At 38.2% G+C, this 11,471-nt stretch overlaps 1 long non-coding RNA gene across 1 annotated transcript; it reads left to right on the top strand.

The window, feature by feature from the left end:
* Positions 1–4,176: 4,176 nt before the first annotated feature.
* On the top strand, positions 4,177–10,254 carry LOC109394396 (uncharacterized). Its single transcript, XR_002126437.1, has 3 exons — positions 4,177–4,370; positions 7,311–7,381; positions 10,082–10,254. It is a non-coding gene; the product is annotated as an uncharacterized LOC109394396 (long non-coding RNA).
* The last annotated feature ends 1,217 nt before the right edge of the window (positions 10,255–11,471 follow it).

Genomic DNA, 11,471 nt, shown 5'->3' with positions numbered 1-11,471 from the left:
AAAAAAAAAAAAAAAAGACTATTCAACTTATTATACCAGGCTGAATTTACTACTGGGTTGACCATAAGAAAATATAATACCAATATTCACACTTTTTGACCTGTAAAACAGCAACATCATATGGTTCCAACTGAAAGAATGAAGTGGGGGTTCATAATAAAGATGAGGTCACTTGAATTCCATTTTATTTCTTTGTACATTAAAGGAAAGTGACATTTCCTTGCTACATAAAGGAACGTGACAGAGGGTGCCTTTGGTCCACTTCTCCCAATCTACTTTCCCTTTTTCTCTCCACTCTATGGCCTGAAAAGCTGACCTGTACGGCTTATATTAACAGGCTCCTGCCCTCCATCTTTCTGTTGGAGATATTGGCAGGAGATGGGAAGAGAATGGAGTGACAGTGTTTATTCCCATTTCCCTTTCTGCAAGGTCACTTGGTGATATCCCCCACTATAGGACACTGGTCCTCTCTAGGCCACATTCTCCACAAGACTGTCTCCTGTGTAACCTCTTTCTCCTCTTATCCCTTCAGGCTTGGTATAAGCTCTTCCTCCACTATTATGGTCCCTGAGTACTGTGCTGCCTGTAGTTCTCTTATTCTGCCCAACTTTGTAAATTATCCTAATTTCACTGGGTCATTTGTTTCTTGCTGGGACCTAAAGTGATACAAAAGGGAACTAGAATATTTTATGTCATGCCTCTGCATCAAGCATTGAGCTAGACATTTTACCTGCATCATCTCATTCCATCTTCATAACAGACCAGTGAGACAGGTGTTATTATCCCCATTTTAAATATGAGAAAACTGATGCTCAACAAGCTTGACTTGCCCAAGGGTACAGAACTAGTGAATGAATCCGACTGATTGTATAGCCCATGCATGCTCTTGCCTCTAGGCCTAAATAAACTTCCAAGGCAGAGGATGCAGAAATTGATGTTTGAACTGAATTTTAAAGGGGGGAACTTTGCTGGGTAGACAATGGTAGAAAAGGAAGAAGATGTTAATATGAAGGAACCACAGGAATAAAGATATGAGAACTACCTTGAGTTGAACCCCAGGAAAATACCTATGACTCAGAGTCCTTTGTGTCCTTGTCAAATGATCAAATCTGCAAACAATCAGCAAATGCCAAGGTTCTGCTGCAATTTGGTGTAAGTGAGCTGTAGCATAGGCCCGACAGGGTGGCGAGGTGAGCACAGGCTGGATCAGATGAGGAAGGGCCTTGTGTGCCACGGTAAGGAGGGTGAACTTGGTCAGTGATCGATCAGCCAGGGTTGTGGCTACAAGCAACAGAAACCAGCCTGGCTAACATAAGCAGGAAAAGAACGTATTAGAAGGCTATGGGGTAGCTCCAAGAGCGAGGAAGATCTGAAGAACTACCACAGAATGTGGGCTCCATGAGAGCGGGGGCTTATCTGCCTTGTTTAACACAAAATCCCAGGAACCTCAAATAATATACAATAAATATTGAACGAATGGGAGGAAGAATGAACCAGGCTTCAGGGGAGACAAGAGCAAACACTGCTCAGGATCTAGAACAGAAAGTAAGAGACGGTCTCTTTAGGGTGAGACCCACCCATGAATGAGCTCCACCCACTTTCAGGTGTTGGGTCCCTCTTCTCAATTTTCAATTTCCCATGAGAGATCAATATATTGGCCTTTCTCGCATCACATGCCCCCTCTTTGGCTAATAGAAAGTTGGTGCTTTAACTGACAGTTCCACAAGGGGTATATGATAAGAGAGAGATAATTCTCCAAGGCAAAATCAGGAACCTCTTACCAGAAGAAGGGGAAATCAATGCTGGATTACAATTGCAAAGACGGTCCTTATACCCATCCCAACTGCAGCCAGTTTATTGAGGAGTCTCAACCCTCTAGCAGTATAAGTAGGAAAGAGATTCATTTCAGTAGATGTCCCCTAATTGTGTTGAGCCCCCTTTCCCACTGAGTAGTATACCCCTTAGTAACTCCTAGGACAGATTCTATACCTTTCTAGTCATTTTTGCTTATTAGAACACCCTTTTTAGTGTTTAAGGCTTACTCCTATTCACTTTACTCCAATTCCTAATATCAAACTTACACCAGTTTGGATTTAATTTTAAAAATGTTTATATGTGGCTACCACTGCAATAAATGCTGAGGACTCAGTCATTATCCTCATGGTAACTCAGGCTATCACTGAAGAAGACAAGGAAACAGTGAAAAAATTCAGCTGCAGAAGCTATGTTCAAGATGCAGAGCTTGGGTAGGGAAGGTGGAATGACTAGCTCCTTAGAAGGGGGGCAAGAGGGGGGGCAAGCAGAGGGGACAACTCTAAAAGTAGTAACATCTGAGCTGAATGAGCAGAGGTTAGCCAGGCATTCACACAGAGAAATGGATTCCAGGCCGAGTTGGTCAGGAGAACAAAACCACTCTGAGCATTAAGTTAAAATAACTCTTCACACAAATCCTCAGAACAGCTCAGAAAAACAAAAGGAGCAATGTCTCAAAAGCCATTTTGAGAGAATACAGGAATAGTTCTCATGTGATTATTTCTTTCATCGACTCCCTCAAAAGCCTAGAAAAGTGAAGCTCAAAAAAAGTACTTCAACAGGAAACCAGGTGAAGGAAAATTAGGTGCATTGTTTTCTTGTAACCTGACCCAGTTCTAGGAATGACGTGGGGTGTCTCCAAGCCCTTGCCCCTCTCTCTCTTTCACACTAGTCACTCATCTTAATTTTGCTTTCAGGAGAACTACAATCAAATTAAAATAAATAAAAGTGCTCCCCAGTGAGTGCCAGAAAGGCATTTGTTCAAGCGTGTTTCAAAATATAAAGAGTATTAGGCCCACGTGGCCCCATAACCTAAGCCAAGAGCAAAGATAGTTTCTTCTGTTCTTTTTCAAAACCATTTCCATTTATCTGGGGGCTGAGATGCTCAGGGTGATAGATGAAGAATGTTTGCCTAATGTGTCACATGGTGAAACGCTTAAACAGATTTTAAAAATTTTTTCCAATCTGACTAGTTGATCATAACGAGGATTATTTATGAGACAGAATTTTCCAATTTTGTATTTCCTTGGTTATATACAATCCTCATTAATATTTATGGACAATTCTCACATCATCTGCCAGATATAATAAAGACTTTTTAGCCCTTAAGACTAATAATGTCTTATTTAGTTTTATGTGACAATAAAGCTTATAAGAATATTGTTTTCTCAGACTTAAAATCTTCATTTATTGCATTTTCTTTATTGTGGTACTTACATGCATTTCAGCTGTTTAATATCTGCCTTCCCTTATTAGAATGTCATCTAGGGGAGTAGGGGTCTTGTCTCCTGTTACTCAATCTTTTAGAACAGAGCCTAGCCCATAGGAGAAGCTTAATAAATACCTATAATTCAGCTAAAGAACAGCTGTGGTAGAAATATAAGAGGTTGGCTGGTGGAGTCAGAAACCTGATGGAAATCCTAGTTCCACCACTAACTAGTATAAATTTGGGTGAGCAAGTAATATCTGGAAGCCTCAATTTCTTCATCTTTACTATGGGATAAAATACTTACTTCACTGGATAATTTATTGTTATGTGAAATAATGTGCCGAAAAAGCCTGTAGGAGATCAATAAAGACTAGTGGAATTGAAACCTTAAGCAGTGCTAAAATTATTATTACCTAAATATAGCCCCAGGGTGTCATAACCTAACAATTTAACATGGATAAAATGTTAGTTAGTACTAAGTTATCAGAAGAGTAGATCTCAAACTTCAGTGTGCTCAGACATCTTGTTAAAATGCAGATCTCTTGTCTGCACCCATGAAGACGTGGATTCATTAGGACTGGTGTGGAACCTGGGACTCTGCATTTCTAACAAGAACCTCTGGCATTTTGATGCAGGTGATCTATGGACCACACTTGGACAAAAAATGGAAATAAGGGCAACAGCATAATTTAAGATGCAAAAAAATTAGATTAAGAGGTTGGTAGCTTTATAGTCCACTTCTACCACAAAATATGGAGAATCAGAGGGTGAGGGATAGATGGAAACCAAGCAGGAAAGTGTTCACCAGCCTCCTAACTCACAGAGCTGTAGGATTCTGCTTGGATGGGAAGATTGTTCCAGGAATGAGGTCATCTGTGCTGCTGGGGTTATGACTGACCTAAAAATATTTCTAAGTGTTTTGATGTTAGAAAAGCCCCAAGTGTATTTCTGTCTCCCTCTCCCTGTGCTACCACTACCACAGATCAGTCTTAAAGCCATGTTTATTTCAAAATAAATCTAATCCATATGTTTGTCTCGTTTAGGCTTGAGTCAAAAGTGTTTTTAGTGTTAATTTATAAGCAAGAGAAGCCCCTTACCATGAGAGCAAAGAGGACTGAATCTACTTTTGGTAAGTACACTTTAACAATAAATATTCAGCATTGAGGAAGGGGAGCTAAAAATGGGGGGGAAATAGAAAGAAGGTAGCAATTCAAAGCAAGAAAGAGGGATTTTTCTATTGCTGCTTAATGTTCAAAGCAAACATCCTCCACTGCTTTGAACTCTTAATTTACTGCTCTCTTGAATCCATCCTTCCATATGGATGTATAAAAAAGGGCATATCCTGACCAAGAGTAAATTAGTTTTGATACCTCATCATAATACTTGTTATTTCATTAAGCTGGTTTTTTTTTAAATCAACTTTTTCATGCAAGAGACTTCCCTTTAATCACAGACAAGCCACAATGCTATTTATGTTTATTTCTTGAGGATAAGCCAAATACATTAGGGAAGTAGGACAGCTGTACTGTCCTGTAGGTCTGAATTTAGTCACTGCTGTTTTATAGTTCTTTTCACAATGAAAAGGTATCATAAGAGCTTTATAGACCAAAGACAACCAAAGGATTTTTGCCACCAGGGAGACAGTGCGTCCTTGTCCCAAGTGGTACTCTATCCTCCATGAGATTTGAAAAGCTGGAGAGAGAGCAGCACTAATCTGCCAAATCCTAGAATGGCCGGGAAATCTGCCTCCTGGTATAGCCAGGCTGCCTTGAGGAGGCAATGTAGTGAGGACAGCACAGGTTTGCACACCTGAGGTGCTAGGTTGAAATCTTCTCTCCTGTCTAACAATGTCCTTGAGTGAGATTCTAATCTCTTCGATTAGGTTCATCTATAATATGGGGGTGACAAGATCTTGCAGGGTTATTCTAAGTGATACAACAGTGACATACCAAGGGAAGTTTGAGAGCGGATATGCACCAAGTGCAGATGGAAAGGGGGTGCATTATCTATAGAAAATTTTAAAATAAAAACAAAACCAGCTAAAACGTAACCTGCTTTTCCTTACTATAATTTACAAACAATTCTAAAGAAACTCAGTGATTAAATCCTTCTTCCACTGCAACAGGCAATTCCCACTTCACCACTCCATCACCTTGGTATGAAGCTAGCTTAGTGATGGTGCACAGTAGGTCCTCAGGAAATGCTAATTCTCACTTAGATGAACATGGGGGCAAATCCGTGTGGAAAAATAGATCAAACATAAGAAAAGAGCCTTGATGCATGAATCGTACTACAGCTTGACTAAGCCCCAGTGAAGGATAGTGACAAATGACATTTAAATAATATTACAAAAGTGATATCTGTAAGCGAAGTGTTGACTGCCTTTACATGTTGTCTCTATTTTCACCCTACATTTATCTCCTTCACCCACAGGCATCAGTAAGAAATACGGATTTTATGATTTCTTGGGGGAAATGGAGATAGTTTACATCACACACAAAGTATTTCTCTCCAAAAATCCCCATTATACATCTCCAGTTCTCCAAAATTTCTCCTCAGCCACCATCCAAAGTGTTACTATCTGCCTTTATATCCTTCTTCATTTAACCTTCAAATCTCTTCAAGCTACAACATTGGCTCACAGATCTTTCCTCTGGGCTTCTCCATCTCTCTCTCCTTTAATCGAAGCAATTTAGGTCTATTCAGGTCCTTCATACTATCTTTATGTATGTATGAAAAAGGCCGGCAAATATTAGATCCTTCAGTCACCATGTGTTAAATTGAATTAACAGTATATACCAATAACAACAAAACAAACAGCAAAACCTTACTTTTTCTTGTTCACATTTGAAAATTTTTGCATTCTGCCTCTGTGATAGTTGACACCCAGAACTAACCTACCCGACAGAAAGAAAGTCACACCATTAACTTTATAATAAATCATCCAGTTGGATTTAATTAATAAAATGAATTCAAAACATCAAGTAGCCTCATGGCTGTTAAGTATCAGACTGGCATTTACTCAGTTCCCTGCTCTTCACACTCACCTTCTCAAAAGACAACCTGTAGAAAAACTATAAACATAAGCCAAATAAATCATTGCTTTTTTTTTTAAAGAAAAAAAAAGCCTCATGAAACGCACGCATTGATGAAACAGAAACAACATTGTAACAGAGTTGGGGGAAAAGATGAGGTAACCGTGTAGAGGTCAGTTAGTCCCATGCTCTCACTACACGAAGTCAGGGGTCATGGTTCCAAATAGTAGAAACTACTTCAGCAGAAAAATTATTTGAAGAAAACTAATGGATAGCCCATAGGATCAATGTAAAGACTGAAAAATAGGCAGGAGCCAAAAGAAGTCACCAACTGAGACACAGCCCTAATCAGGAGCTGTTTCAGGCTTTGCCACTGCAGGCGCCAAGGCTGTGCCCCCGCTGCAAGCACCACCGACTCTTAGTCCCATGACCACATAAATAAGCACTGCTGTGCCTGCCTCTCTGTGCCATGCCTTCAAGAGTCAAAGTCCTAGGGGAGTGCCCAACTGGACCAATCCTAGGTTACATTTCTGTAAGGCAAGAGCTCTCTCACCTTGTATGCATGTATGTCAAAGGGGTTCCTGCAGGGGTCCCAGACTGCAGTGTCAGAGAACTTCCAGGGTGGGGAGCAAGAGGCATGTGACACAGGCCCAGGGTGAGTTGCTGCCAGGCTGTACCTGCATGAAACTGGTCAAAGCCCACATCTACATCTACAGCCATTTTATTCTAACAGTGGTCAATGAGGCTGAGAGGATTCAAGTATAAAAAAGAAGGCCCTGTATTTTTTACTGGAACATAAGTGTCTTACCAAAACATCAAGGGTACCCATCACTTCCTTTCCTCAGGTCTTACCAGTATGATGTCATCAGTGTGTGGACCAGTATAATGTCCTGCTGAAAACAGCCAACGTCCCCGTAACACTCACTATAAAGTAGCATAAAATCATGATATTAGCATCACCTGAGGTAATTTAGCAAAAGTTTATTGCTATTCCTTCCAGGTTAAAGCCAATGTTTCCTGATATTTTTCTACAGATGGAATATTGGGGAGCAGTGACAGTTCAACTGTTAAATCCAGAAGCCAAGACAGAACCAATTTGTTCCAGGTAAGAAAACTATATTTAGGACAGCAGCTACAGTTGAAGTCACCTCCCAATTAAGTTATACAAATGTCTTTGTGAGTTATATCAATGTCTAACCACTATGCTACACACCTGGAACTAATATAATGTTGAATGTCAACTGTAGTTGAAATTTTAAAAAAATTTTAACATTAAGAAAACACATGGTTGGTCTCTAAAATCCTTCTGTTTTCAGCATTGTCCAAACAGGAGATTAAAAATGGGGATGTGTTAAGACATCCCCATTTTCACATCCTGTGGTGGTTCTAATACCTGTGGTTTCCCAAGAGATGTCGTATTGCTTTTGATTTATTTTTTTAGGGAAGTGAAACACCACATGCTTCCTCCGTTTGGTCTTTTAGACCATAATAGCCTTTTTTGTAAAAGTCTGGGAGCCAAAAAGAGGATTCTGTTATTTGCTAAGGATAGCTATTTAAACTACCACAGAGAAACTAGAAAATAACCATAAGATATAATAAGGGATCCACTGAGAGATCTCCTGGTTAAAAATCTATTTATCTCCAATGCTTGGGTCCCACAAACTGCCACTATGCTGGCATTCTGTGTCCCAGGTACCAGTGGTGTTTCAAAGTGAGTGCTCAATAGTTCCTAGAAGTTTGAGGTATTTGCCTCTTCTTATTGTGCAGTGACCATGGAAAATCTCTGCAAGTCCCTTTTGGGGACATTGAGAAGTAATCCTCATATGTATTTGTGATGTTATTCAAAGTTTCTTCCTTCAATGTACTTACCTCCTTTTCAAAGAGCTCTGGGTCTATGAAATGATTCATTTTAAAGATTAAAGGAATAGTCACAAATTTTTACATCATTGGCTCAATTCAGGCAAGGTCCTAAAGTACTGGGTCATCGGGAAAGTCATGATGTATTTTTGCATTGAAAAACATAGAAAAATACTTCATGACTTTCCCGATGACCCAATAAATCAGGCCCAAATTATTTTAATTATACCAAGCAGACCTTGGTGAATTAACTTTCAATTTAAATCTTTAGGACTCCATGATGAAATAGCCACATTAAAAGACCCCTATGAAAACAAAACAAAATTAGAAAGATCATGATATTTCATCCCTAAATACTTCCTCAAGCCCTCCTAAAAACAAAGGACATTATCTTACAATACCATCCATTATCACATCTAACAAAACTAACAATAATTCCTTAATATCATCTAATACCTAGTTCATCTTAAAGGTTCCTTACAACTAAAATCTTTTTACAGTTGGTTTATTATATTGTATTGTATTTACATTAAAATATAATACATGTTATATTAAAATACATTATGTAGACTTCTAGTTTCAGCTTAGAGATGTAGAGAGCTGGAAAAGCCTCACTCACATCTTTACAACAAGAAAAAAGCTGAACGGCAAATTACCAACTTTTCTTGAACCCATTGGACCATGAGATTACAGGGCAAACAAGTAATATGAAATCTGGGAGTGGCAGGTACCAGGAGAGAGAAATAGGATTCTAGCACTTGCTTAGGTGAGGCAGATGTTGCTGGAAGTTGTGTAAGTCAGTAAGAAGTTTCAGCTAGAAACCCAAAGAATAAAACAAATATCTGTGAGCCCATAGTGATACAAATAAATGATTAAATAAACAAGAGAGAAGGGACAGCTCTTCCTTACAGAAGAATTCCAATCAATAAATGGAGGAATGAAGGATAGAGTAAATCATTTTAGAACACCACACTAATAATTGTTACAGACAAGATTCACTAACGAATGATAACATTATGAGGCAAGCCTTATAGGGAAACAGAATAGTTACGTGGCCTCAAAGTGTCTTGTCCAAAAGACAGAGGCTGCCAAAACAATAGATACACATTTTAAGAAAGGAAAATACTATTAAAATTGTAATAATATATACCAATAACAAAAGATGAATACAAGTCACACTTGACTTCTGCAATTATAAGAGGTGCTCAAAGTGGTTACCATCAGCATCCAGACACTTCTGATTACAGCGAACTACTGCTTGAGCAACGCTGACCAAAGTGTCCACTTGTATACATTTTTTCGGCACCCCTAGCATGTGTTAATTACTGTGGTAGTTTTAACATACACCCACAAATTCTTTGAGAATCTGCCCCCAGGAGAGATTGATAAGTGCCCCTTGAGAACAGGCTGCACTCAGTAACTTACTTCTAAAGAACAAAGAATGAAAAGGATAATATAATAACTTTACAGTGGAGAAACCTAGAAGACACCACCACCTTAACCAAATGATCAAAATTAACATCAACAGTTAAAAAAATTCATGTTGATATCATGGACCCCTGACAACACAATGAGAAGAGTATTTAATTCTGTGATATATTTTCCAAAAATTCATAACTCCGGTCTAATCTTGAGAAAACATCAGACGAACTCAAACTTAGGAACATTCTACAAAATACCTGATCAGTACTATTCAAAATGTCAATGTCACAAGGAAAAGAAAATCCTTTTCTTGGAGTAGATTAAGACATGATAACTGAATGCAATGTAGTATTCTGGAAGAGGAAAAGGGTATTAGTTGTGGAATGACTGGTGACATCCAAATAAAATCTGTAATTTAGCTGGTAGCATTGTACCAAAGTTAGTTTAACTATACCATGATTATGTTAGACGCTCAAATTCGGGGTTGCATCTAAGATTATGATGACCAGTTTCCTTTGCCTTTCAGTGCTCCAGGACCTCAAAAGAGCTATACCAATGAGCAGAAGCACCGGGGACTCTTTCAGAGGCCATATAATATACAAGGTTGGACAATTAAGTTTGTGAACTTTCCACCATGTAAACACAAATCTTCAAAGTATATATCTTCAAAGCACAAATGTGTCCATACAATAAAAAAAGATCAGGAATTTGTTACTTCTCAAATTCTAAATGTTGGTTTTCTTCATACATTCCAATATTAACTTCAATGATACTGAGTTTTTCAGAACATGGCAAATCACAAACTGGGTTTTGTTGGCCCTTTCAACAGTTAAAAACCATAACTCTAAGTAATTGATCCCACATCAGTTTTACAGATATTAACAACAGATTAGAAAATGGACATGAGCAAAAGAAAGAAATTTAAAATTACAACTGATAAAAATCTTTTCACATCCATAAAAGTCATTCTACAACATCATTTTTCTGACTCCATTTTAGCTATTAAAGTTTGGCTAAATATGATTCGCAGGCAGGCAGAACATAATGTTTTAATGGCCAGTGGATTGACAGCTACATTTCAAATTGTTGATTATAGTAATAGCCAAAGTAATACTTGTAAGAGCAAAAATTAAATTCTGCTCTTCTAAGAGAAGAAATAAAATTCACAGAAAAAAATAATTTACTGCTAAGTACTTAATTAAGCAGAGTTTTAGCGATCTCTCAGGGCCTTCTCCAAGGCCACCTTAGCATAAATTCCCTCATTCCCATTAACTTCACCCTAACCCAGGAAATCCTATACTAAAAAAGTGTCACTAATGAATTAAAAAAAAATTTTTTTTAATTTATGTCTAATAGCTACATGGCTCTGTTACCATCCTCAATCAGATAATTAAATTCCAGCTGCTTGCATAAGCTAAATCCCAAATAAACATTTGTTGACTGATAAGTGAATGGCTAAGGAAGTTAAGAAAGAAAACCATGACCTGCTTTTGGCTGTACAGCTTGAAAAATTCAGGGACAAAGAGAAAGAATAGCCTTTCAGTATTTCTCTATCAGACTATGGTGGAAAGTTAATATGAGAGACTATGTGTATGGATTCTGCTTTGACCTTCAAAATAAAGATTGATTTTTCTTAACTGCAAGATAAAATAACAATATCAATAGTAGTGAGTCTAATAAAACTTGAAGCACAAGACAAGGCATATCTATAAGGGAAGCTTATGGCAATGGAGTGTCTCTTACTGAGGTTCATCTTTGGAAGCACATGCTCTGTTGGGCAAATCGCGACAAATTGTTCATGCTATCTAGAACAATTTAGGGTAGAGTACATGGAGGGTGTGATAGTCTATCATCACCTATCAGTGTACATCAGTGTACATAAACTGGGGATATATGATCCTCAAATATTATAAACT

This window comes from Hipposideros armiger, unplaced genomic scaffold, assembly GCF_001890085.2.
Source record: "Hipposideros armiger isolate ML-2016 unplaced genomic scaffold, ASM189008v1 scaffold_422, whole genome shotgun sequence".
Taxonomy (NCBI): Eukaryota; Metazoa; Chordata; class Mammalia; order Chiroptera; family Hipposideridae; genus Hipposideros; species Hipposideros armiger.
The sequence above is the reverse complement of the archived record's forward strand: the minus strand, read 5'-3'. Positions and strand labels throughout refer to the sequence as shown.